This window comes from Trachypithecus francoisi, unplaced genomic scaffold, assembly GCF_009764315.1.
Source record: "Trachypithecus francoisi isolate TF-2019V2 unplaced genomic scaffold, Tfra_2.0 Lachesis_group0, whole genome shotgun sequence".
NCBI lineage: Eukaryota > Metazoa > Chordata > Mammalia > Primates > Cercopithecidae > Trachypithecus > Trachypithecus francoisi.
This window is the reverse complement of record NW_022681453.1, coordinates 25,942,160-25,968,166: the sequence shown is the minus strand read 5'-3', so window position 1 is coordinate 25,968,166 and position 26,007 is coordinate 25,942,160. Positions and strand designations below refer to the sequence as shown.

Sequence of the window (26,007 nt, the reverse complement as noted above, 5' to 3'; positions counted from 1 at the left end):
AAAGGAAATTACAAAAACAATCCCATTTTCATAGCATCAAAAAGAACTAACTTAGGGGGTTGGGAAAGGGGTTAAGAAAAAAAAAGTAAAAATTGTAAAAAATTGTTAATGAATTAACTTAGGAATTAACTTAACCAAAGAGGTAAGATATTTGTACAATGAAAACTATAAAACATTACTGAAAGAAATTAAAGAAGACATAAATAAAAACATATTCCATAATCAGAGAAGTCTTAATACTGTTAAGATGTCAATACTACCCAAAGCAATCAATAGATTCAATGTAATCCCTATCAAAATCCTAGTGAGGTTTTTTTGCAAAATTAGAAATGCTCATCCTAAAACTTACACAGAATTTCAATGGCCAAAACAATCCTGAAAAAGAAAACAAAACTTGGGGATTCATACCTCCTTCTTCCTACTACAAAGCTACACTAATCAAAGCTACACTAATCAAATACCATACTTGGTACTGGCATACAGAGAGACATGTATCTCATATTCAAAAGAATATGAATAGAATAGACAGTCTAGAAATAAACGTTCACATATACAGTCAAAAGATTCTGTTCAAGGGTGCCAAGATCATTTAATGGGAAAGAACAGTCTTTTCAACAAATGGTGCTAGGAAAACTGGATATCTACATACAAAATGATAAAGTTGGAGCCTAACATAACACTATATACAAAAATGAACTCAAAGTGGATCAATGACCTAAATGTAAGACCTGAAAGTATAAAATTCTTAAAAGAAAACATAGGGCAAAAGCTTCACAACATTGGATTTGGCAGTGATTTCTTGGATATGACACCAAAGGCAAAAGCAACAACAGAAAAGACAAAGGGGACTTCATGAAAATTAAAAACCTCTGTGTGTCAAAGGGCACTATCAATACAGTAAAAAGGCAACCCACAGAATGGGAGGAAATATTTGCAAATCATACATTTGATAAGGGATTGATACCTAGAATATATAGAGAACACCTAAAACTCAACCACTAAAAAACAAAGAACCCAATTCAAAAACAGGCAAAGGACTTGAACAGACATTTGTCCAAAGAAGATATATGATGGCCAATAAGGACATGAAAAGATGCTAAACATCACTAATCATTAGAGAAATGCAAACAATGAGATACTACTTCACACCCATTAGGATAGCTACTCTCAAAAAAAACAGAAAATAAGTGTTGGCAAGGATGTGGAGAAACTGGAACCCTTATGCACTGTTGGTGGAATGTAAAATGGTACAGCTACTGTGGGAAAGAATATGGCAGTTCCTCAAAAATTTTGAAAAAGAATTACCATATGATCCAGCAACTCCCTTTCTGGGTATATAGCCAAAAGTAGGGTCTCAAAGAGATACTGGTACATCCATGATCATAGCAGCATTATTCACAATAGCTAAAATGTAAAAGCAACCCAAGTGTCCATCAACAGATGAATGGATAAGCAAAATATGACATAAAAATATACGTACAATAAAATATTATTCAGCCTTAGAAAGGAAGGAAATTCTGACATATGCTACAACATGGATTAACCTTGAGGACATTATACTGAATCAAGTAAGCCAGTCACAAAAAGACAAAATACTATATAATTCCACTTATTTGAGGTAGTTACAGGGGTCCAAAATCATGGAGACAGAAAGTAGAATGGTGTCTGGCAGGGATTGGAGGGAGGAGAGTTACTGTCTAATATGTAAAAACTTTCAGCTTTACAAGATGAAAAGAGTTATGGAGATGAATGGTGATAATGGTTACAGAACATTATGAATGTATATAATACCCTGAACTGTATACTTAAAAATGGCTACAATGATATATTTTGTTACATTTATTTTACCACAATAAAAATTTTTTTTAAAGGCAGCTTAGATATATGAGCCTAGAGTTCAGGGGAAGAAGTCTCAGCCTGAGATATAAATTTAGTTGTCATCAGCATATAAACAGAATTTAAAGCCAAGAGACGGGATGAGATCACCAAGGGAACGAGTACAGATAGACAAGAGGTCCAAGGACATGGAGCAGTTCAAAGTTTCAAGGTCATGGAAAAGAGGACCAACCAAAGGAAATTGTAAAGAATGGCCAGTAAGGTATGAAAAGAACCAAGAGAAAGTGATATGTCCTGGAAGCTGTGTGAATAATGTTTTCCAAGAATGTGGGAGAGATCAACAGTCAAATGATGCTGATAGATCAAGTAAGGTAAGGGACAAACGCTGACCACTGGAAATAATCTGAAAGCCACTGACGACCTTGGCAAGAACAGTATGGACGCAGTGGAGGATGAACGCCTTACCAGAATGACTGCAAAGAAAATGGACATAGAGGAATGAGAAGCCACATATATAGATAAATCTTTTTTTTTTTTACTTTTTTTTAGACGGAGTCTCGCTCATCGCCCATGCAGGAGTGCAGTGGCGCGATCTTGGCTCACTGCAAGCTCCGCCTTCCAGGTTCACGCCATTCTCCTGCCTCAGTCTCCCGAGTAGCTGGGACTATAGGTGCCCACCACCACGACGAGCTAATTTTTTGTATTTTTAGCAGAGACAGAGTTTCACTGTGTTAGCCAGGATGGTCTTGATCTCCTGACCTCGTGATCTGCCCGCCTTGGCCTCCCAAAGTGCTGGGATTACAGGCGGGAGCCACCGCGCCCGGCCTAAATAAATCTTTTAAGAAGTTTTGCTCTAAATGGAAGCAAATAAATGAGCAATGTTAATAGAGAAAGTGAAGTCAACAGAAGTTTTTTAATAAGAAAAAAATTGTTGCAGGATTCTTCGGGTGTCACTTTTTTGGCCATAAACCTCTGTGGCTGGTGGTGCCCTTGCCTGAGTTTTCCTTGGGCCCGTTGGGCTCATTCTGCCTACTTGGGCTGGCAGTCTGTGCTCAGTTCATGCTACCAGCCTGGATCCCACGCCTGCCAAGGGCAAGCCAGGCATGGAGTGGCAAGGGGTGTGTGAGCAAGCAAGCATGGGGTCCAACCACTGCGAACAGGCATGCCACCTGCTGCAGTGGGCGGGCAGCTCCAGCCTCTGCGAGGCTGTGGTAGATCAGGCTCACTGCAAGCAGCTTCCACAGCTGCCACCAGGGAATGCAGTGGCACCTGGAAGCTTGGAGTCTTCAGGAACTACAGGGAATCAAAGAGGGAGTCACACCCCTGGCTTGGGGAGCTCCAGGTCTGAGCTCCCTGAAGGGCTGCAGCTCTTCTCTTTACCTGCAGTATGGCAAGCAAGGGGCATGTTTCAGCCCTGTTTGTGTTACAGCTCTTTCAGCCTTGCCTTTCGGCAGGTCCCAAGTTCTTGTCCTGTGTCCAGGAAGAAAGGGGTAGGCAGACAAGTGGAGGGTAAGCAAGGCAAAGAGGAGCTTTATTGAGTGACAGAATAGCTCAGAGGAGGCCCTGAAGTAGGTAGCTCCTCTCTACAGGCAGGTCATCTCAACATCTGCTCAGCTCTGGCTGAGCCCGAGGCTTTTATGGGCCTCAGAGGGGAGGAAATGTGAGCCAGCTGGTCTGTGAGTGGCCATGAGCAGGACCGGAAAAGGCACCACAAGTTCTCGCTTCTGTCTGTAGAGCTGGCCCCCAGCCTTTAGGCCCTCACTGGTCTGAAGGCAGGGTCTCACCAGGGACCCAACCCCTTCCACCCAGGAACCTGTCTGCCTCCTGCTGCTGTTCATGGTACCCAGGCTATAGGTGCCAAGGGGTACCTGCAGGCTAGTGCTGAGCTTCCCTCAGCCCTCATTGGTTTCCTTCCTATGTTTGTTGGCACCCAAAGTCCAGAGGGGGCTGAGGTGACAGGAGGCTGGTGTGCCAGCACTGCCCTGAGCATGTGCATACCTGGCTGGTCTGTGACAGCACCTGGGCTCCACTCTGACTTTGCTCTGAGATCAAAAGGGTGCCAACAGCAAGGAGAGGCCAGGAAGTGGGAACAGGCACTTCGAAGCCTGCGAGGGCAGGGGGGGCCTTCCTTCCTGGGCCCCCAAGAGTGCAGGGATGCCTGGGTCCACAGCCACAGTTTGGGTGGCTGCAGCTGCACCTGGGGGTGTGAGGGGTGGGCTCCTGCCTACTCCATGGAACGGGAGGCCGGGGTGTGCAGCTGAGACTTGGGTGGCTGCAGCTGTGCCCAGAAGGGCAGGGCTCATGCCTGCTCCCTGCCTCCACCAAGAGCACAGGGAGGCCAGGGTCCATAGTCATGACAAAGAAGGGCATTACATAATGGCAGAGGAATCAATTCAACAAGAAGAGCTGACTATCCTAAATATATATATGCATCCAATACAGAAGCACACAGATTCATAAAACAAGTTCTTAGAGACCTACAAAGAGACTTAGACTGCCACACAATAATAGTGGGAGACTTTAAACACCCCACTGTCAATATTAGATCAACGAGACAGAAAATTAACAAGGATATTCAGGGCTTGAACTCAGTTATGGATCAAGTGGACCTAAGAGACATCTATAGAACTCTCCACCCCAAATCAACAGAATATACATTCTTCTCAGTACCACATGGTACTTATTCTAAAACTGACCACATAATTGCAGGTAAAACACTCTTCAGCAAATGCAGAAGAACAAAAATCAAAATAAACAGTCTCTCAGACCACAGTGCAATCAAATTAGAACTCAGGATTAAGAAACTCACTCAAAACCACACAACTACATGGAAATTGAATAGCCTGCTCCTGAATGACTCCTGGGTAAATAAAGTAAGGCAGAAATCAAGAAGTTCTCTTAAACCAATGAGAACAAAGAGACAACACACCAGAATCTCTGGGACACAGCTAAAGCAGTGTTAAGAGGGAAATTTAAAGCACTAAATGCCCACATCAGAAAGCTAGAAGGATCTCAAATCAACGCCCTAATATCACAATTAAAAGAGCTAGAGAAGCAAGAGTGAACAAATCCAAAAGCTAGCAAAAGACAAGAAATAACTAAGATGAGAGCAGAACTAAAGGAGACAGAGACACGAAAAAAACTATGAATCTAGGAGCTAAGTTTTAGAAAAAATTAACAAAATAGATAGACTGTTTGCTAGACCAATAAACAAAAGACAAGAATTAAATAGACACAATAAAAAATGATAAAGGGGATATCACCACTGACCCCACAGAAATACAAACTACCAACAGAAAATAAACAACTCTACACAAATAAATCAGAAAATTTGGAAGAAATAGATAAAATCCTGGACACATACACCCTCCCAAGACTAAACCAGGAAGAAGTTGAATCCCTGAATAGACCAATAACAAGTTCTGAGATTGAGGCAGTAATTAACAGCCTATCAAACAAAAAAAGCCTAAGACCAGATGGATTCACAGCCAAGTTCTACCAGAGGTACAAAGAGGAGCTGGTACCATTCCTTCTGAAACTATTCCAAACAATTGAAAAGGAAGGATTTCTCCCTAACTCATGTTATAAGGCCAGCATCATCCTGATACCAAAACTCTGGACACAACAAAAAAAGAAAACTTCATGCCATCGATGCAAAAACCCTCAGTAAAATACTGGCAAACCAAATCCAGCAGCACATCAAAAACCTTATCCACCACGATCAAGTTGGCTTCATCCCTGGGATGCAAGGCTGGTTCAACATACGCAAATCAATAAATGTAATCCAGCATATAAACAGAACCAATAACAAAAGCCACATGATAATCTCAACAGATGCAGAAAGGTCTTTGATAAAATTCAACATCCCTTCATGTTAAAAACTCCCAATAAACTAGGTGTTGATGGAACATATCACAAAATAAGAGCTATTTATGACAAACCCACAGCCAATATCATACTGAATGGGCAAAAGCTGGAAGCATTCCCTTTGAAACCCAGCACAAGACAAGGATGCCCTCTCTCACCACTCCTATTCAAATAGGAAGAATAAATAGGCAACCTACAGAATGGGAGAAAATTTTTGCAATCTACCCATCTGACAAAGGTCTAATATTCAGAATCTATAAGGAACGTAAACAGATTTACAAGAAAAAAACAAACAACCCCATCAAAAAGTGGGCAAAGGACATGAACAGACACTTCTCAAAAGAAGACATTTATGCGGCCAACAAATATATGAAAAAAAGCTCAACATCACTGATCATCAGAGAAATGCAAATCAAAACAACAATGAGATATCATCTCACACCTATCAGAATGGTGATTATTAAAAAGCCAAGAAACAATAGATGCTGGTGAGGCTGTACAGAAATGGGAACACCTTTACACTGTTGGTGGGAATATAAATTAGTTCAACCATTGTGGAACACAGTGTGGTGATTCCTCAAGGATCTAGAACCAGAAATACCATTTAACCCAGCAATCCCATTACTGGGTATACAACCAAAGGAATATAAATCATTCTACTATAAAGACGCAAGCACACATATGTGTACTGCAGCACTATTTACAATAGCAAATACATGGAACCAACCCAAATGCCCATCAATGATAGACTGGATAAAGAAAATATGGTATGGGCGTGGTGGCTCATGCTTGTGGTCCCAACACTTTGGGAGGCTGAGGTGGGTGGATCACTTGAGGTCAGGAGTGCAAGAACAGCCTGGCCAACATGGTGAAACCCTATCTCTACTAAAAATACAAAAACATTGGCCAGGCATGGTGGCACATGTCTATAATCCCAGTTATTTGGGAGGCTGAGGCAAGGGAATCGCTTGAACCTGGGAGGCGGAGGTTGCAGTGGGCCAAGATTGTGCCACTGCACTCCAGCCTGGGTGACAGAGCAAGACTCCGTCTCAAAAAAAAAAAAGAAAGAAAGAAAGAAAGAAAAGAAAATGTGGTACATAAACACCATGGAATACCATGCAGCCATAAAAAGGAATGAGATCATGTCCTTTGCAGGGACATGGGTGAAGTTGGAAGCCATCATTCTCAGCAAGCTAACACAGGAACAGAAAACCAAACACCACATGTTGTCACTCATAAGTGGCAGCTGAACAATGAGAACACATGGACACAGGGAGGGGAACAACACACACCGGGGCCAGTCGGGGAGCAGGGAACGAAGGGAGGGAGAGCATTAGGACAAACGGCCAAAGCATGCAGGGCTTAAAACCTAGATGACAGGTCGATAGGTGCAGCAAACCACCATGGCACATGTATACCTATGTAACAAACCTAGACATTCTGCACTCGTATCCCAGAACTTAAAGTAAAATTTACAAAAAAAAAAAAAAATTACCCTGTTTTACATACTAACAAGAACAGAGAAAAGGAGCACTTGGCCTAACCCTGAGAATTAAGAGGATTCCTGAAGGAGCTGTCCCATGCTGAATCATAAGGCTGAGTAAGAGTGAGTCAGGGGAAGCAGGGAGGGGATTGAAACATCATGAAAAACAAAGGTAAGACACAGCATAGTGTGGGGTTGGTCAGGGGAGTCGAGAGGACTAGTGTGTGATGTATGAGACTGAGAATGACAGGAGATGAGGCTAGAGAGGTAAGCAGTCCCCAAGTCTTTTAGGACATATCATGCAGTACAACCTTTATCAGATAGACAACTTAGGACTATAGGGTTTAGGCAGGGACGTCCTGAGATCAAACTGATATTTCATTCAATGAAGAAGTACCTTGAAGAGTACCAGACTAAAACAGTTGGAGACCAGTTAAGAGGCTACCGAAATAAACCATAAGGCCCTGAATTAGGACAGTGTTAGAAGTAGTAAGAGGGGCTCAGTGACAGAAACTATGTGTTCAGTGATAAAGGCAGCAGTTGTAGCTTGGGCTACTGGACAGATAACACCAATATCTGTATTTGGAAATACTGGAGCAAGGGTGGATAGTAAATGAATCACTTCAGTTTTAGATATGTTGCTTTTAGATTCACTATAAGGACATCTAGTAAGTAAAGGCAGAAAATTCAGGCTTCAGGGCTCAATATATCTAAAAAGCATCCACATTTGAATGGTCACCAAAATTATTCTAATATATAAAATGATCCAAAAATAACACTAACAGAGACAACAATGACTGAACATTTAGGAACACACATTTGAGGAAAAACCAGTGGAAAAAAATGCTTGAAGGATTTCATATAGTCAAAAAGGTACAAGGAAAATCAGGAAAAGTACCATCCAAGAGGCCAGGGAAACAGCCAATGGCTAATACCTCCAACCAGTCTACAAAGAGAAACCATAATGACTTGAAAAAGCCAACAGAGATCACAAGAGATCAAAAAAAGTCACATCAAATAACAATCTAGACTCTAATTCTCTTGTATTAACTCCTTGAAAATTAGCAGAACCTACTGGGACATTTCTTTCTGAGGTCTTAAAGTCGTGAAGCCAATCTGAGTACAAAAGACTAAAAAGACCAAACACAGATGTATCCCTACCTATAGGAGAAGATCATTTACAGTGGTAGATTATTTACAGTGAAGAAAATTATTAATATTATTGTAGTAAATTGGTACTACATATTTTTTATTTTTATTTTTTTGATTCAGGGTTTCACTCTGTTGCCCAGGCTGGAAAGTAGTGGCATAATTATGGCTCACTGCAGCCTCGACCTCCCAGACACAGGTGATGTTCCTACCTCAGCCCCCCAGGTAGTTGGGACTACAAGTGCACACCATTACACTCAGCTAATCTTTTGTATTTTTTGTAGAGATAAGGTTTTACCATTTTTGTAGAGAGGTTTCACCTAGGCTCAAGTGACCTCCTGCCTCAATCTCCCAAAGTGCTGGGATTATAGGCATGAGCCCCCACACCTGGCCAATGTATTTTTAATAAGTCAAAACTTATTGTCAAGCACAATAAAACAAATAGAAAATTTTTTATTTTATCATTCCTGACTTCTTAATCATCACACATTACCTCCTCACCTATGACTTCAAGTAAGCTCAACTACTGACAGTATAAATGTCTTACAGCCCTATATAACAAGGAAAAGCATTTAAGCATGGATGACGTAGAAACCTATGCTAGTAATTAGACAAACATAATACAAATACAATAAAAATGTATCAGAAATGGAAATAATCTTTGATGTTAGATGAAAAAAGATGAAAAAAGGTAAAAATAAATAGAGCAAGAGTGAATTTCTGTTTCTTGCTTTTGGCTCTACTTTATCACTTTCTGGCGGACAACCTGTCAAACTAAAAAATCACTTACTCTTAAGATGACTGTACTATGCTATACTAACTGGGAGTGACTCACAAATGTTTGGTCCCACCCATACAGAAGAACTCTACAAGGAACTTTTAAAAAGTCAACAGGAAGCATATTTTCAGATGAGCACTTAAAGCAAAATCAGTAAAGAGTAGAAAGGACATAACAGAATTATTTACTTGAAATGGAAAAGTTAATTGCATTTTCTTGGAGTGGGGTGCAGGAAACTCCCAAGGTGTGAGTCACTGGATTAAAGAACAACTGGATTCAGGATTTAGGCGAGCTAGAAAAGCAGGATTCAGAACACAGCAGAGCAAGCATGCAGCTCTCTGGCCCAAAAAGAAAAAAACCCATGTTGGATGTATGCCTCCAGAGTTTGAGTCAGACAGAGAGAAAGACAGCGGAGAGGAAGGCATGACTAGATTTGACTTCAGCACATGGGAGAATCTAAAACTGTTTTATCTTTTGGTTTATTTCTTCCTTTATTTATATAGTACTAAAATATTTAAATTACATTCAAGCAAACAAGAATGAAAGCTATTTCAAAATCTCACATCTACAAGGATCTAGATGGCTTTGCCACAATGCTTGGCACACAGACTAGACCAACGAAGTTAATGTCATCACAACCTCTCTAGCATTAGCACTAACTTGATTTTGTTAATTTAGTATAACCAACAAATTTATAAAATATCTATTGCTATAGTTACTAGCAAGGAGGAATGGCTGTTTATTCACTAGAGTACATGCATTCATCTTGAATAAACTGACTACTTAACTCCTTGGCCTATTTATCTATCATAATCTTGATGGCCTTTTTTTAACACTGGAAAGAGAATTTATATATCTTATATACTGGTTTCTGTCCTAATGAATGCAAACATGCCCAATTTCCATTTTTGTCATTTTTCATGGAATCAAAGTTTTCAAAGTTTATTTAGATGCTCACTGTTTTTATTTGCTTTCACTTGGTTTCAGACTGTAGTAGTTGCTCATCTACCAATAAATTCTGAAGTAGTTTTCATTACTACAGTCATACTGCATGTTTTAGAACTTTTCATTTACCTGCTCCAATCACTGCACTTTAACTCTCTTATACCATTTAATTATGTATTTCTTCTCAAGTATAGTGCTATCATCCATTTTTTAAAAGAAACTTTTCTTGGGGCTAAGCAATTACATAAAATTAAATGGGCTCCAGGCAATCCTACTCCTAGAGAAATTACCCAAGAGAAATGAAAGACACAAAGAATCGTACACAAATGTTCCTGGCAATATTGTTCATAATAATCAAAAATTGGAAGCAATCTGAATGTCCATCAAACACTACATAAACAAAATATAGTATAGCTGAAATAAAAATGAATTAACTATTGATAGATGCTACAACATGCATGAACCTCAAAAACACAATGCTAAATGAAAGAAACCAGCCAGATACAAAGTCTACATATTATATGACATTATTTGTTTGAAATTTCTAGAATATGCAAATCTATTATGGACAAAGAGCAGGGCAGGCACAGTGGCTTAAGCCTGGGAGGCTGAGGTGGGTGGATCACTTGAAGTCAGGAGTTCGAGACCAGCCTGGCCAACATGGTGAAACCCTGTCTCTACTAAAAATATTTTAAACAATTAGCCAGGCTTGGTGGTACAAGCCTGTAATCCCAGCTATTCAGGAGGTTGAGGCAGGAGAATCATTTGAACTCAGGAGACGGAGCTTGCAGTGAGCTGAGATCATGCCACTGCTCTCCAGCCTGGGCAGAAAGAGCAAAACTCCATCTTAAAACAAACAAACAAACAAAAAACATACACACACACACACACACACAAAGAGCAGATTAGTAGTCACCTAAGGCTGGCTTTGGGATATAGAATTAACAGCAAATGACACAGGGAATTTTTTTTTGGAGTGATGCAATTGTTTTATAGCTGAATTACAGTGATGGTTGCATAACTGTATAGAATTACAAAAAAATAATTGACTTAAAGTATTTGACTTACGTTTATAATAGGTGAATTTTATGGAATGTAAATTATATCTCAATGAAGCTGTTTCTAAGAAGGCAATGAACAGAGGAAGGATAAAAACAACAAAATATAAATATACACACATATTTTAAATAACCTTGAAACATAAAAATTTAAGGGAGTCAATCTGTTACTGTTGAATGTAGCAAAAAGTATTTAAATAATAAATATTCAGTGCTTCCAAGAGTACCATAAAAGAAACTTTTCACAAGCTGATCATCACGAGAATGCAAATGGGCACAACCTGTTGTGCCAACTGGCACAAACTACTGGAAAGTAGTTTGGCAAGGCATACCAAGAGAGCATTAAAAATGTGCTCTTTGATCTACTTCTGAGAATCTACCCTAAAGAAATAATTTAAAAAATGAATAAAGATCAGGGTATTAAGATACTGAGCAAAGCATGATTTACAATGGTTAAAAAAATAGTAAAAACAGTAAATATTCAACAATGGAAGAATGGACAAGAAAATTATAGCCTATCCATGAATACTATGTTCCCTTCAAAAATGTCTGTGGGCCTGCAGCCTGGTGCAGAGTATAATAACATCCTGGCCACTGCTGCTTGCACTAGAGAGGAAGATGCCCACCTCCATCTCACCCTGTGTGGTGGGCTCACCCAGAAGCCAGCTAGCAGAGTGCTGGTAGCGTTCTGTAATTTTGCAAATGAGGCAAACTTGAAATTAAGAAATGTAACCTCAATGGTTGGAAGAGGGCTCTCCTATCACAATAGTGCTCACCAGGGAAGACGGACTCAAATATTAGAGGATGATGCAGACTGTTCATCAAATGGAATTAAAAAATGGACCCTTCTGTTTATACAGCTTATTTGCTGTATATTGTCATCAAAAATGACAGAAATTATTCATATTTCTGTCATTTTTGTGATGTCAGGAAGATTGTTGGGATGAGGAGGAAGGGAAGGACTTGAAGCCAGGATAAATTCCACAGATCATCTCATCACAGCCTGTTAGGCTCACGGCTTTAGCTTTACTCATGAACTTTCTGTCCCAGAAATTCTTGCAGAGGTTACAGGACAAAGAGGAGGTTGTGCTAAAGGAAAAGTAGGATCAATGCATATGTATGCCAAGAACTTCTACAGGTGCCATGGCATTGTCAGAGCTCAGGTCTCCTGGGAGCTGCTATTGGCTTGGCCTGTGAGTATAACAGAAAAGATGAGGTCTGAATGACTTTATATTTGAGGCCTACGATACAGCCACTTTGTGGAAATTACCTCATATTTTCATCTGTGAGAAAAAAATTGCTATGGAATAAGGGCATCTGTTGAGACAGCAGCACCTCGCACTGATTACTGTAAGAGAGGCAATTTTGTACCTGGACTAAGATAGATAGAATGAATATTCTATGTGTCCATGAGGCAACAAAGTTTGCCTGTTGTATATCTGGAAAGGGGACCATACTGAAGAAGCTGCAGACTTACCATTATCAAGGCACAGTGTAAGTGATCCTGGAGTCAGCTGTACATAAGAAGAAATTCAAGAAGCAAGAGGACTGACTCTACTATGCTTCTCGAAGATAAAATGGTAAATAGCAATCTTGCCAGTGTTAAAGAATAAACGGACAGCCGGGCAGGGTGGCTCACGACTATAATCCCAGCATTTTGGGAGGCTAAGGCAGGTGGATCACTTGAGGTCAGGAGTTCGAGACCAGCCTGGCCAGCATGGTGAAACCCCGTCTCTACTAAAAATACAAAAATGAGCCGGGTATGGTGGCGGATGACTGTAATCCCAGCTACCTTGGGAAGCTGAGGCAGGAAAATCGCTTGAGCCCAGGAGGCGGAGGTTGCAGTGAGCTGAGATGGCGCCACTACACTCCAGCCTGGGCTACAGAGCGAGACTGTCTCAAAAAAAAAGAATGAAAGGAAACCAATGTTGATACAACTGATCCCTAACTACCTTTGGAAGAATTAGGCCAGTACATTTATTGCATTTTGAAGTTTATGACGTAAATCAGTGGATCCAGTTTAAGTAGATTTTTATTTTTTGAAGACTGGGTCTTACTCTGTTGCCCAGGCTGGATTGCAGTGGTGCAATCATAGCTCACTGTAACCTCAAATCTCTGGGCTCATGCAATCCCCCTGCTTTAGCCTCCAGAGTAGAATCAGATCATTCTAAGGGAGACTGTAAATTTACTATTATGCCTCAATGGAACATCCATGGTCAACTGTAAGAAACTTTGTATTCTTAACTTTGTTAAAACAAGCAAATCAAAAAGCTTGCGAATATGTTTGTACTATGGCATAAAATAAAGTTTTAAAAGTTGGGAAAAAAATTTAATGAGTACCAAAGGTCCAGTGGTGCAATAAAAAACACATTGTCCTGATGTTCCAGAGCTTCTCAATTTTCCTCCACAGAAGCAAACATGTTATCAGCCTCTTATATATTAAAAAATGGAAATTTTAACTGAAAAAAAAAGAAAACCAGCAAACACAAAAAGCTCAAGATGTTTAAAGGAAAAGCTCACAAATTCTTACTTTCAGAAAGGAAAACATGTGGAGAGGAATATAAATACTAAGTAATTAACAGGACCCAGGTTAGCAGAAGATACAAAAAGTAAACACGGGTAATTTGGAGGCATTGAGTTAAATCTCTGCAACACATAGGGTAGCAATTCTTTGACCTTAGGCAAACAACATCCTAAAATAAAATCTAGTCCCTAAGGCAAGAGCCTTTTCCTCCACCAGTAGGTCACAAAACTGTCTTGGGCTGGCTTTACCTAACTGTCAAGCCAGAAGACACAATACCTCACTCCTGTAATGGGTTAGCTAGGTATATTTAATGAACAAAAGTTACTATGATTAGCAAAGAATATCCTTTAACATCTGTGATAAGTATCCCTTAATATCTGTTATTGTATCCCTTAACCGTGGCAAACTCCTACCTTTTGCTTCCTGGCCATGTTACTCTAACTTACACTCTAACACAGAAATGATGACTGGACTCCTGCGTTGGGCTGCTTCTGTAGCTACACCATGCAGAGATGGGGAGAGCTTCTGAAGATCTAAGAATAAATATATTAAAATATAATTTCCATTCTTACCCCTATAAGGAAATAATATAATCATGTTTATTATGACTGCAACTATAAACTGAGTGAGGTACTCCAGAGTGACTTGCTCACTGATATTTCCAAAGCAATACGATAACTGAGTCACTATTCACTGAAGACTTATCTCATATAGACAGTGAAATAAAATAATATTATAAAAGTAACATTTCTGCAGTCTTTGTTCAGAGTTCCAAAAGTGAATTTCAATATGGTTGGTGACTCTGAAAGTGATTTTTAGATTTATCTCTTAATAACATTTGGCTACATTTCTTTTTCTGGGATTAAGTTAAATAACATCTATGCATCAATTGAGTTAAACTAGAGGTCATGCTTTACCAACTTTTAGCTGAGTTTATGTTATAATGTTAGCTTTTCCTAGAATAGGCTAGTCAACTGAGCTATAATATGTATTCTCTTGGGTTTTATGCCATTTCCTAAATTTAAAATTAAAACATCAGTTGAAGGAAAATAGCTACAACCTAACAGCCCATGCAACTTAGATTAAGCTACATACAACATTAGTGTCAAAACAAAGAGCCAGAAAACACTCTAGAAAATCAAGTGTGAGATTTTTAGTGCTAAAAAGGACTACAAAATGCCCTCATCAATGAGGTAACTTAGGGCCCCAAAGCAGCTGCCTATATAAGAACAAGACAAGTAAACAAAGCAAGTCCAAAGTCCACAATATTCAACTTCACAAATAGCCTCAGCAATCCTGAAAATACCTAAATAAAAAATTAGTTAAACTTTCAAATGACAGACAAATTCAAGAAACCACCCACCTGGCTAAAAATATTCTTGGTAATAAATGACTGCTTAGAAAGGAGCTTACATACCAATAAAATTAGTTAACATTTATTTAGTCTTTACTGTGTGCCATGCCATGTATGCCTTTACATATATTAACTCATTTAATTATCACAGCCCCATGAGGTATTACTATTATCTGCACTTTATAAATGAAAAAACCCCTAAGGCACAATGAAGCTAAATTTCTTGCCAAAAGTCACCAGGTAATAAGAGGTGAAACTAGGATATGAACCCATGCAGTGACCTCCACAACTGTCATCCCTAATTCCTCACTCCTGACTTCCAGATCTTTACCACTCTACCATACAGTCTTTATTTTAGTCCAACTCATCACTTTGCAGATAAGCAAACTGTGCTCCTCAAGGAAGAGATAAAATTCATTCAAGGTTTATAACTATTTAATAACATAACTGGTACTAAACTCAGGTTTCCTATTCACATTATGAGGTTTTTCACCACACTTAATCTTTTTCAAAAATAATTTTACTTTGTTTTTCCAAGTATAAAATACTCATTGTTGAAATCAGAAGAATATAATAAAGTACAGAAGAAAATTGAAATAACATCTCCCAGCTTCCAAGAACAACCACTGTCAACAGTTTAACATATTGCTTTATATGCATTACACGACTAACATTCCACTCTCCTGTCTCGTTTTTTGTTTTTTGTTGTTTTTTTTTGTTTTGTTTTGTTTTGGAGATGGAGTTTCATTCTTGTTGCCCAAGCTGGAGTGCAATGGCGCAATCTTGGCTCACTGCAACCTCCGCCTCATGGATTCAAGTGATTCTCCTGCCTCAGGCTCCCGAGTAGCTGGGATTACAGGCACCCGCTACCACGCCCGGCTAATTTTCTTTTTTCAGTAGAGACGAGCTTTCTCCATGTTGGTCAGGCTGGTCTCAAACTCCCGACCTTAGGTGATCTGCCCGCCTCAGCCTCCCAAAGTGCTGGGATTACAGGTGCGAGCCACCGCACCTGGCTTTTTTTTTTTTTTTTAAGATACAGGATCTCACTCTGTCACTTAGGCTGGAGGGCAGTGGTACAATCATAGCTCACAGTAACCTCCAACCCCTGGGCTCAAGTGATCCTTCGGCCTCTTAGACTCCCAAGCAGCTAGGACTATAGGCACAAGCCACCATGCTTGGCTAATCTAAAAAAAAAAAAAAAAAAATTGTAGAGATGGGGGTCCTACTACGTTGCCCAAGCTGGTCTCAAACTCCTGGCCTCAAGTGATCTCTCACCTCAGTCTCCCAAAGTGCTGAGATTACAGACATGAGCCACCATATCCAGCCCCTTGCCTTGAATTTTTAAAAAATTTTAGAGACATATTCTACATATAGTTGTGTTTTTGACATTTTCACTGATATCATCCCATGGCATTAAGTATTTTTGACAATGTGACTTAATGGCTATATGATATTTCATATATTTCATTAATTTATTTAACCATATGTCTACTGCCTATATGTGGTTATTTTTACAATCAGTGTCTGTGATGAAACTGTTATACACACATCTTTATGTTAACATCTCTGATAATGTTCTTAGATTAGGTCTCTAGAAATGACATTACTGTGACTTAAAGGATATAACAGCTAATACTTATATGGTGATCATTGCAAAACCGTTCTAAGTGCTTTGCAGATATTCTAAGTTATATATATCCACAGATATTCTAAATGCTTTACAGCTATATCCTAGCTAATCCTTGCAATAGTCCTATGAGGGAGGAAACGAAGGTCCAGAGAGAACAAGTGACTTGTCCAAAATCGGCCAGGAAGTGACACAGCCACGATTCACATCTAGGTAATTAGGCTCCACGATCCATGCTCTTAATTACTAGGCTAGACTATTCTAATTCCACACTCTTTCAACCACATCATGCAAAGTCTCCTGGAAGTTTATTACAAATACACAAAACAGCTGAGGAACTTTTATTTTACTAAACATCCCAGAAGACTCTACCGTTTGAAAACTACTATCCTGATCTTAACAATAACAAAAAAGAGCAGAACACTTAATAAAACTCCTCCCATAAAACCTTTGATAGTTATATTGGTGGATGTTTTAAATATAGAAGCGAGAATCAAGTAAGAGAGTACTCAAAATGGTCAAAATACATGTTCATGGCCTTAGATTAGGCAATGGCTTCTTAGAAATGACACCAAAGGCACAAGTGACAACATAAATTAAAAATGTTTTAATTACTAAAAATTACTTATAAAAATAAAAATAGATAAATTGGACTTCATAAAAATTAAAAATGTTTACACTTTAAAAGATACTATCAGGACGAATACTATATGATTCCACTTATTTGAGGCACCTAGAATAGGCAAAGTCCTAGAGACAGAAAGTAGAAGAGATGTTACTAGGGGCTGGGGGAGGGGAAAAAGGAGAGTTTTTATTTAATGGGTACAGTGTTTCTGTTTGGGATGATGAAAAAGTTCTGGAACGCCGGGCGCGGTGGCTCACGCCTGTAATCCCAGCACTTTGGGAGGCCGAGACGGGCGGATCACGAGGTCAGGAGATCGAGACCATCCTGGCTAACATGGTGAAACTCCGTCTCTACTAAAAAATACAAAAAATTAGCCGGGTGTGGCTGTAGTCCCAGCTACTCAGGAGGCTGAGGCAGGAGAGTGGCGTGAACCCGGGAGGCAGAGCTTGCAGTGAATTGAGATCGTGCCACTGTACTCCAGCCTGGGCGACAAAGAGAGACTCCATCTCAAAAAAAAAAAAAAAGTTCTGGAAATGGGGGTTATAGTTGCACAACACTGTGAATGTACTTAATGCCACTGAAATGTACACTTAAAATTGTACAAATGGTACATTTTATGTTATGCATATTTTACCACAATCAACAAAAAAAGATACCACCAAGACAACCCACAGAATGAGAGAAAACACTTATAAATCATTTATCTGATACAGGAATTATATCCTGAATATACAACTCAACAATAAAAAGATAATCCAATTTTTCTTTTCTTTTTCTTTCTCTTTTTTTTTTTTTTGAGACGAAGTCTCTCTCTGTTGCCCAGGCTGGAGTACAGTGGTGTGATCTCAGCTCACACTGCAACCTCTGCCTGCCAGGCTCAAGCCATTCTCCTGCCTCAGCCTCCTGAATAGTTGGGACTACAGGCGCACGCCACCATGCCCGGTTAATTTTTTGTATTTTTAGTGGAGATGGGGTTTCACCATGCTGGCCAGGCTGGTCTCAAACTCCGGACCTCGTGATCCACCCGCCTCGGCCTCCCAAAGTGCTGGGATTACAGGCGTGAGCCACCATGCCCGGCCCCAATTTTTCAAATAGATATAAATCAATATTTCTCCAAAAAAGATACATACAAATGTCTGATAAGGACACGAAATGATGCTTAATTATTAGTCATTAGATTATCAGATTATTAGTCATGAGAGAAATACAAATCAAAATCATTAGATACCATTTCATACCCATCTGATGGCTACAAAAAAGACCAACATTAAGAAATACTGACCAGGAAGTGGAGAAATTCCTGGTGGGAATGGTTTAGGCACTTTGGAAAACATTTCGGCAGTTCCTCAAAATGTTAAACATGGAGTTAACATATTACCTAACAATTCCATTCCAAGGTATGTAGCCAAGAGAGCTGAGCACAAATTCACACAAAAGCTTGTACACAAACTTTTTTAGTGATATTATTCATAACATCTGAAAGTAGAAAATAGAAACTCAAATGTCCATCAGCTGATTAATGGATAAATAAAATGTGGTAGCTATCTCCACAATGGAATTTTATCCAGCAATGCAATACCTATATAAACTAGAACTTAGAGGAACCTTGAAAATGCTAAATGAAAGAAGCCAGACACAAAAGACCACATGTTGTATCATTCCATCGATACAAAATGTCCAGATAGGCAAATCTAGATACAGAAAGCAGATTAGTGGTTGCCAGGGTCTGAAGGGAGGAGAAAATGGGTGTGTGTGTGTGTGGGGGGGGGGGGGTGACTGCTGATGAATACAAAGTTTCTTTTGGGGGTGATGAAAATGTTCTAGAATTAGGTAGTGGTAATAGATGCACAATTTTTGTGAATATACTAAAGACCACTATAGTGTACACTTAAAAAGTAAAAATGAACTAAAGGCCGGGCATGGTGGCTCACGCCTGTAATCCCAGCACTTTAGGAGGCCAAGGCGGGCGGATCACGAGGTCAGGAGATCGAGACCATCTTGGTTAACATGGTGAAACCCCCTCTCTACTAAAAACACAAAAAATTAGTCGGGCGTGGTGGTGGGCACCTGTAGTCCCAGCTACTCGGGAGGCTGAGGCAGGAGAATGGCATGAGCCCTGGAGGCGAAGCTTGCAGTGAGCCGAGATCGTGCCACTGCACTCCAGCCTGGATGACAGTGAGACTCCATCTCAAAAAAAAAAAAAAAAAAAAAAAAAGAACTAAAATGGTTGAGAAATTCATTAAAAAAATACATTTTGAAATAAAGTGCTTATAAGTGGTAATATAAGACTGTAAGTATGTGAATTTTGAGAATCAGGACAGTAAAAGCCAAAGGATAAAGATGAAGTCTTTGTGGTAACTACAGACAATGGAGACAGAGATGGAAATGTCAAAACTGTCAGAAAATTGAGAACCAGGAGAGTACAGTGTATGAACAGAATTTTGAAAAGTTCTATTAAAATGCATACTAAGGAAGTTAGAAAAGTGAGTTTCAAAATAGGGAGAAAATAAAAAGAATAGCCACCAAAACTAAATCACTGAATAACTCATCTAAAAAGTTTCCTGATGACTTTAAAAAACTATTTTGTTGTTTTTAAGAAAGGGTCTCTCTCTCTGTTACCCAGGTTGGAATACAGTAACTCAAACACATCTCACGGCAGCCCCAACCTCTTGGGCTAAAGTGATCCTCCCATCTCACAGCCCTGAGTAGCTGGGGCTACAGGAACACACCATCACATCTAATTTTTGTTTGTTTTTTTTTTTTTAAGAGAGACAGGATCTCACTTTGTTGCCCAGGCTGGCTGATCTTGAACTTCTGGGCTCAAGTGATCCTCCCACCTCAGCCTCCCAAAGTGTTGGGATTACAGGAATGAGCCACCACACCAGCTTTAAAAAATAAGCCAAGGTTTACCCATCAGAAAAGAACAAGGTAAAGAAGGTATGTACATTATCTAAATTCATAAAACTGAAGGAGAAATGGGCAGATCTCACCAAATGCTAGTAATTGAGGACAAAACTAAAATTTAACCAGAATACTCTGGAAATGTATGAAAGTACTGCTATTACACAGTAAATTAGTAGGACAAATTAATTATGTTGGATTTGCTGTCAATATTTCAGAAGCACTCTCATTTGTTCTAAATAGGCTGAGGTAATGACGAAAGATGAATGATGGCATATTGAACACTAGGATGTCAGCTCCATGGGGACAGAAACCTTTATTGATTATAGAATTGAGCTCAGCACACAGGAAGTATTCAATGTTAGCTAAATTAATCAATAGCACTTTGAAATCTATAAAATATCATATATGTTTTAGAAATTCATATCTAGAAATGAAATGTTAATGAATTTAAAAAGTCATTGATATCTGCGATCTAAAACTAGAGTTTCAGGGAAGAAAAGAATTAACCTCAAAATATTACACTGACTGGAAGGACGTAAGAAGCCTATAGAGTGTAGTGGTGTATGCCTGTAGTCCTAACTATTTGGAGCCTGATGTGGGAGGATCACTTGAGCTCAAGAGGATTTTTTTTGTTTTTTTTTATTTAGACAGGTTATCACTCTGTCACCTGGGCCAGAGTGCAATAGCACCATTTTGGCTCACTGCAACCTTGGCCTCCTGGACTCAAGTGATCCTCCCACTTCAGCCTCCCAAGTTGCTGGGACCACAGGTGCAGACCACAACACTCAGATAATTTTTGCAATTTTTTGGTAGAGATGGGGTTTTGCCATGTTGCCCAGGCTGGTCTCCAACTCCTGAGCTCAAGCAATCCACCCCACTTAGCCTCTCAAAATGCTGGGATTGCAGGCGTTGAGTCACTGCACCTGGCCAAACCCAGGAGTTTGAGTTCAGCCTGGGCAACATAAAGTAGCCTAGACTTTTAAAATCTTTTTAAAAAAATTAAAAAGCCCACATAACTTGCTAGTATTGTCAAATGTTTAAACATATTAATAAATTTCCCATATTTTTTACACTGTCAATATTATAAAAAATATAAATAAGTCTATACATTTCTAAAGAGTTAACTACTTAAATGGTACAAATACCTACACAGTCAGAATTCATCATGGTCAATTTAAAGAAACACACAATATAGAATATAAAATCCTCTATAGATGAAGATATAAGTGAAACAGAATAGACAAAACCAATACTGAGGAGATCTAAAGAGAAAATATAAAGCGTAACTGTTAAAACCTATTCAATATTAATTAAACTAAGAACAATAAACACAGAAGAAAATAAGACAGTCCCTTGACTTAAAAGAATTCAGTCACTACTGTAGTTTTTTAATTATGTTTTTCTTTAAAATTTAGGCAAGGATGATTTCTAACAATGACTGTTTCAGCTAGTTTATTTTTAAGTTTACAGGGAGAAGAAGATAGACATTGCTCTTACTTTAAGCATTAATATATATATAAAAAGTGTTAATAGTACCATACCATCAAAATAAAGGTGTTTTATATAAAAATATTACTAAGAAGGTTGCATCTAAATATTTACTCAACACAATTATTACAAAATTTTGTTCTTCAAATCAAAGTGCTCTGTTGTTAAAGATAAATGTCACTAGTTAGTTTAATTCACTTACCTTCTTTTTACATAAGATACTTGCAGATAATTGACATGAAATTAAAGCTTTAACTCAAGTTCAAACAATTCCCTTTGAACATAATAAAAAGACAGGCCACTAAAATATCCTGATATACTTCTTACATTTTAATACTGTTTTCAATTTATCTGTTAAGTACTGTTTTTAAATCTAAAATATCAAGCCAAATTTGAGATCATTAATAGATCATTAATAAAGAGCTATTAAAATTAATGAATCAGTTTCAACTCTAAAGTTTAGTAAAAGATATAAATTGGTTCAAATATGAGAGATCTCTACTATTCATTAAAATTGTAAGTTTTAAATACTTAATCTGGGCCCGGTGCGTGGTGGCTCATGCCTGTAATCCCAGCACTTTGGGAGGCCGAGGCAGGTGGATCACGAGGTCAGGAGATCGAGACCATTCTAGCTAACACGGTGAAACCCCATCTCTGTTAAAAATACAAAAAATCATCTGGGCGAGGTGGCGGGCACCTATAGTCCCAGCTACTCGGGAGGCTGAGGCAGGAGAATGGCGTGAACCCAGGAGGCGGAGCTTGCAGTGAGCCGAGATCGTGCCATTGCACTCCAGCCTGGGTGACAGAGTGAGACTCTGTCTCAAAAAATAAAAAATAAAAAATAAATAAAATAAACTTAATCTGAGCCAATTTAGATACTATGCAAAAAAAAAAAAAAAAAGGAATTTTTGGATTTTCTGTTGAAATAGAAATTCATTTGATAGTTTATTGAAATGAACTTTAAAAGAATAGTCATAACTCAGAAAATCATTCATACCTTTTTTTCCCCCTTCTCAAACTGTTTTTCAAGACCCTCAGAAATTTACACCCTGTTTCAGGGATGTTATCTTAGTAGCAGAGCCGTATTTACAATAAGGAAGTGACAGTGCAGATTCTGAGTTTTGACATACATGCTTTACAATAGAAAACATTGTGCAAGTAAAGAGTACTAAGGCTCAGAGCTACCACATATACTAAATAACATGATACTTTTTTTTTCTTTTTGGTACAGTCTCAGCTCACTGCAACCTCTACCTCCTGGATTCAAGCGATTCTCCTGCCTCAGCCTCCCAAGCAGCTGGAATTACAGGCATGCTCCACAATGCCTGGCTAATATTTTTCGTATTTTTAGTAGAGATAGGGTTTTGCCATGTTGGCCAGGCTGGTCTCGAACTCCTGACCTCAAGTGATCTGCCCGCCTCAGCCTCCCAAAGTACTGGGATTACAAGCATGAGCCAATGCATCTGTTCAATTTTTTAAAAGTAAGACTGCTGCTATATTTATACTGGGCTGAAACTCATAAGCCATTCCTCTTCCCCCATCCCCTGTCCAAATAAGTTTTTCCATCCTAGAACTCAGAAAATGTATCTAATATATATATATATATATTTCAGTATATCCTTATGATCTTTATATTCATGGATATTATTTTCTAAAATTGAAATTATTTTATGTGACCCCTTTGCTCCAAAGCAACTTAATTATGTTTTCAAAATTTACAGTGAATATTTAATACTTCTCTTCTACTTAAAATTAACAACTTAATTTCTAGCTACCTAGTTTATAGAGTACTTCCACATACATGACCTCATTTTATATGGTATAAATTCAGGAGAACTATTAGTCTTACGTGTTTAATAACTGCTTGATGGTTTCATTTTTACTTAATGTTGAAAGTACATTTTAAAAACTCATATATTTAGCACCTATTACAAAAACAAGAACACAAAACTAGAAAACTATAAAACTATACAAATAGAAAGTAAGTGATTAAATTAACATAAACAGGTAGAATTTGATAATTCACAAAATATATATCTACTGCAAAAAGATTAATATTTTACCACAGTGTTCCACTTTTTTTTTTTTCTTAACCTTGGTTTATAAGCTCTTATAACCCTTCTTTAAAAATCAGGTGTTTATCAGGATCAATACTAAAACATTTAATCCTTTTGTTATAAGATCTATGATCTTGGCCAAACGTAAAGTAACAATCATTCATCCCCATAGTATGTAGTCCTTCGCCTCTCATTCATATGCTTTGGACATAGTAAGAGCTGAGTGTATACTTAGCTATCCACATACATATTTACACATATACACACACAAACTTTTCATAGAATTAATTTTTGCTATCAACAGAAATGCAAAGATAAGTTTCTGGCTTTAAGAACTCAGAACATTGTTGGCTGGGCGCAGTGGCTCACACCTGTAATCCCAGCACTTTGGGAGGCGAGGCAGGTGGATCACCTAAGGTCAGGAGTTCAAGACCAGCATGGTCAGCATGGTGAAACCCCGTCTCTAGTAAAAATAAAAAAAATTAGCCAGGAGTGGTGCTGGGCACCTATAATCCCAGCTACTTGGGAGGCTGAGGCAGGAGAATTGCTTGAACCCAGGAGGCGGAGGTTGTAGTGAGCCAAGATCATGCCATTGCACTCCAGCCTGGGTGACAGAGTAAGACTGTGATTCAAAAACAAAACAAAATAAAACAAACAAACAAAAATAACTCAGAACATGACATTCTGGACTTGATGATAAAGAAAAAAAGAACTCAGAACATCAAAAAAATCTATGGGAATATCATCTATAGCTGCTGAATTTCTTTTTTTTTTTTTTTTTTTTTTTTTTTGAGACAGAGTCTCGCTCTGTCACCCAGGCTGGAGTGCTGTGGCCAGATCTCAGCTCACTGCAAGCTCCGCCTCCCGGGTTCACGCCATTCTCCTGTCTCAGCCTCCCGGGTAGCTGGGACTACAGGCGCCGCCACCTCGCCCGGCTAGTTTTTTGTAGTTTTTAGTAGAGACGGGGTTTCACCGTGTTAGCCAGGATGGTCTCGATCTCCTGACCTCGTGATCCGCCCGTCTCGGCCTCCCAAAGTGCTGGGATTATAGGCTTGAGCCACCGCGCCCGGCCTAGCTGCTGAATTTCTAATTTGTGCTGAATTACAGAGTTTTAACATTTCCATATATATTTTTTTAACAATGTGACTCATGTTGACAAAGATTCTTTGCTTGGCCAAACTTTACTTGGGCTTATTAACTTTCTTCTAGGCTCATTCGTGTACTTCCTTGTAAAATCCAGTTTTAGCCAAAGAACCTTGTCAGTTTAGCCAGAACCCCCTCAACCTCGATATCTGATCATCCTTGATGTATGATCAGGTTCCTCATCATCTACCATCCCTCAGGTGATGTCTGAACACCCTGGCCTGACTCCACCAAGAATCCTGTTAGGCCGGTTTAGCCAGAATCCCCCTTACCCCTGATGTTTCCTCTTAGTAATTTTCCATCCACTGACCCTCACACTGGTCCTTGGCTATAGATTTCCCCTTGCCCATGCTGTATTCAGAGTGAGCCCAGTTTCTCTCTACCCTCGCCTCGCAATCCCCACACCCCACTGCAGTGGTTTGTATACCTATCTCAATGGTCCTGAATAAATCTTCCTTACTATGCTTTAACAAGTATCACTGAATAATTTTTTCTTACCAACATCCCATTTGCACAAATTTATTCAACTCTGTAAGATTTCAATTTACACCTAAGTCTATTGAGAAATTAATCTGGACAGAGAGTGCCTGACCTGTACTGCTTTTTTTATGCCCCATTTCCCCCAACATGCAAGGGCAGAACCACCACAGGCTCCTTGGCAATAGCAAGGATTGAAACTGGGGAAAAACAAATGATCACCACTGAAGTATATAAACACTACCTTTCTTATGGAAATAATTACTCTCTGGATCCACTTATAGTAATGCATGTACAGAACTGTCACACTCCCTAACTTACTGCCTTGTTAACCAACTGCCAGCGAGCTTCCACATTCATCACTCTACTGAACAACCAGCCCCCAAGCCATTGATGAGACAGACGCATACCTGACAAGTCCAAGGACTACTTTAAACCCTTATAATGTGGCATTTGAGAGTTATTCACAACTCTCTTCTCAAAAACTCTCCCCTGCCTTACACTTCACAAATCTAATCTCTCCTCGTCCTCCTACTTCTCTGGATGGACTTTTAAGTCTGCCTTCTTTTTTCCCTGCTAGCTGTTCAAATGTTGGTCATTCCCAGGGTTCTTCCCCAGTCTCTACTTTTCTAGCGATACACAAACTTCCCTGGGAGTGTATTTCCTGTAGCCTTCACTACATGGGCTGATAA

General features: G+C 39.1%; 1 protein-coding gene and 1 pseudogene across 34 annotated transcripts in view; one reads left to right on the top strand and one right to left on the bottom strand.

The window, feature by feature from the left end:
• SLMAP (sarcolemma associated protein) overlaps nt 1–26,007 on the bottom strand; it is a 183,733-nt gene that overhangs the window by 122,807 nt on the left and 34,919 nt on the right. The window lies entirely within an intron of this gene.
• LOC117084504 lies at nt 11,636–12,729 on the top strand (annotated as a pseudogene).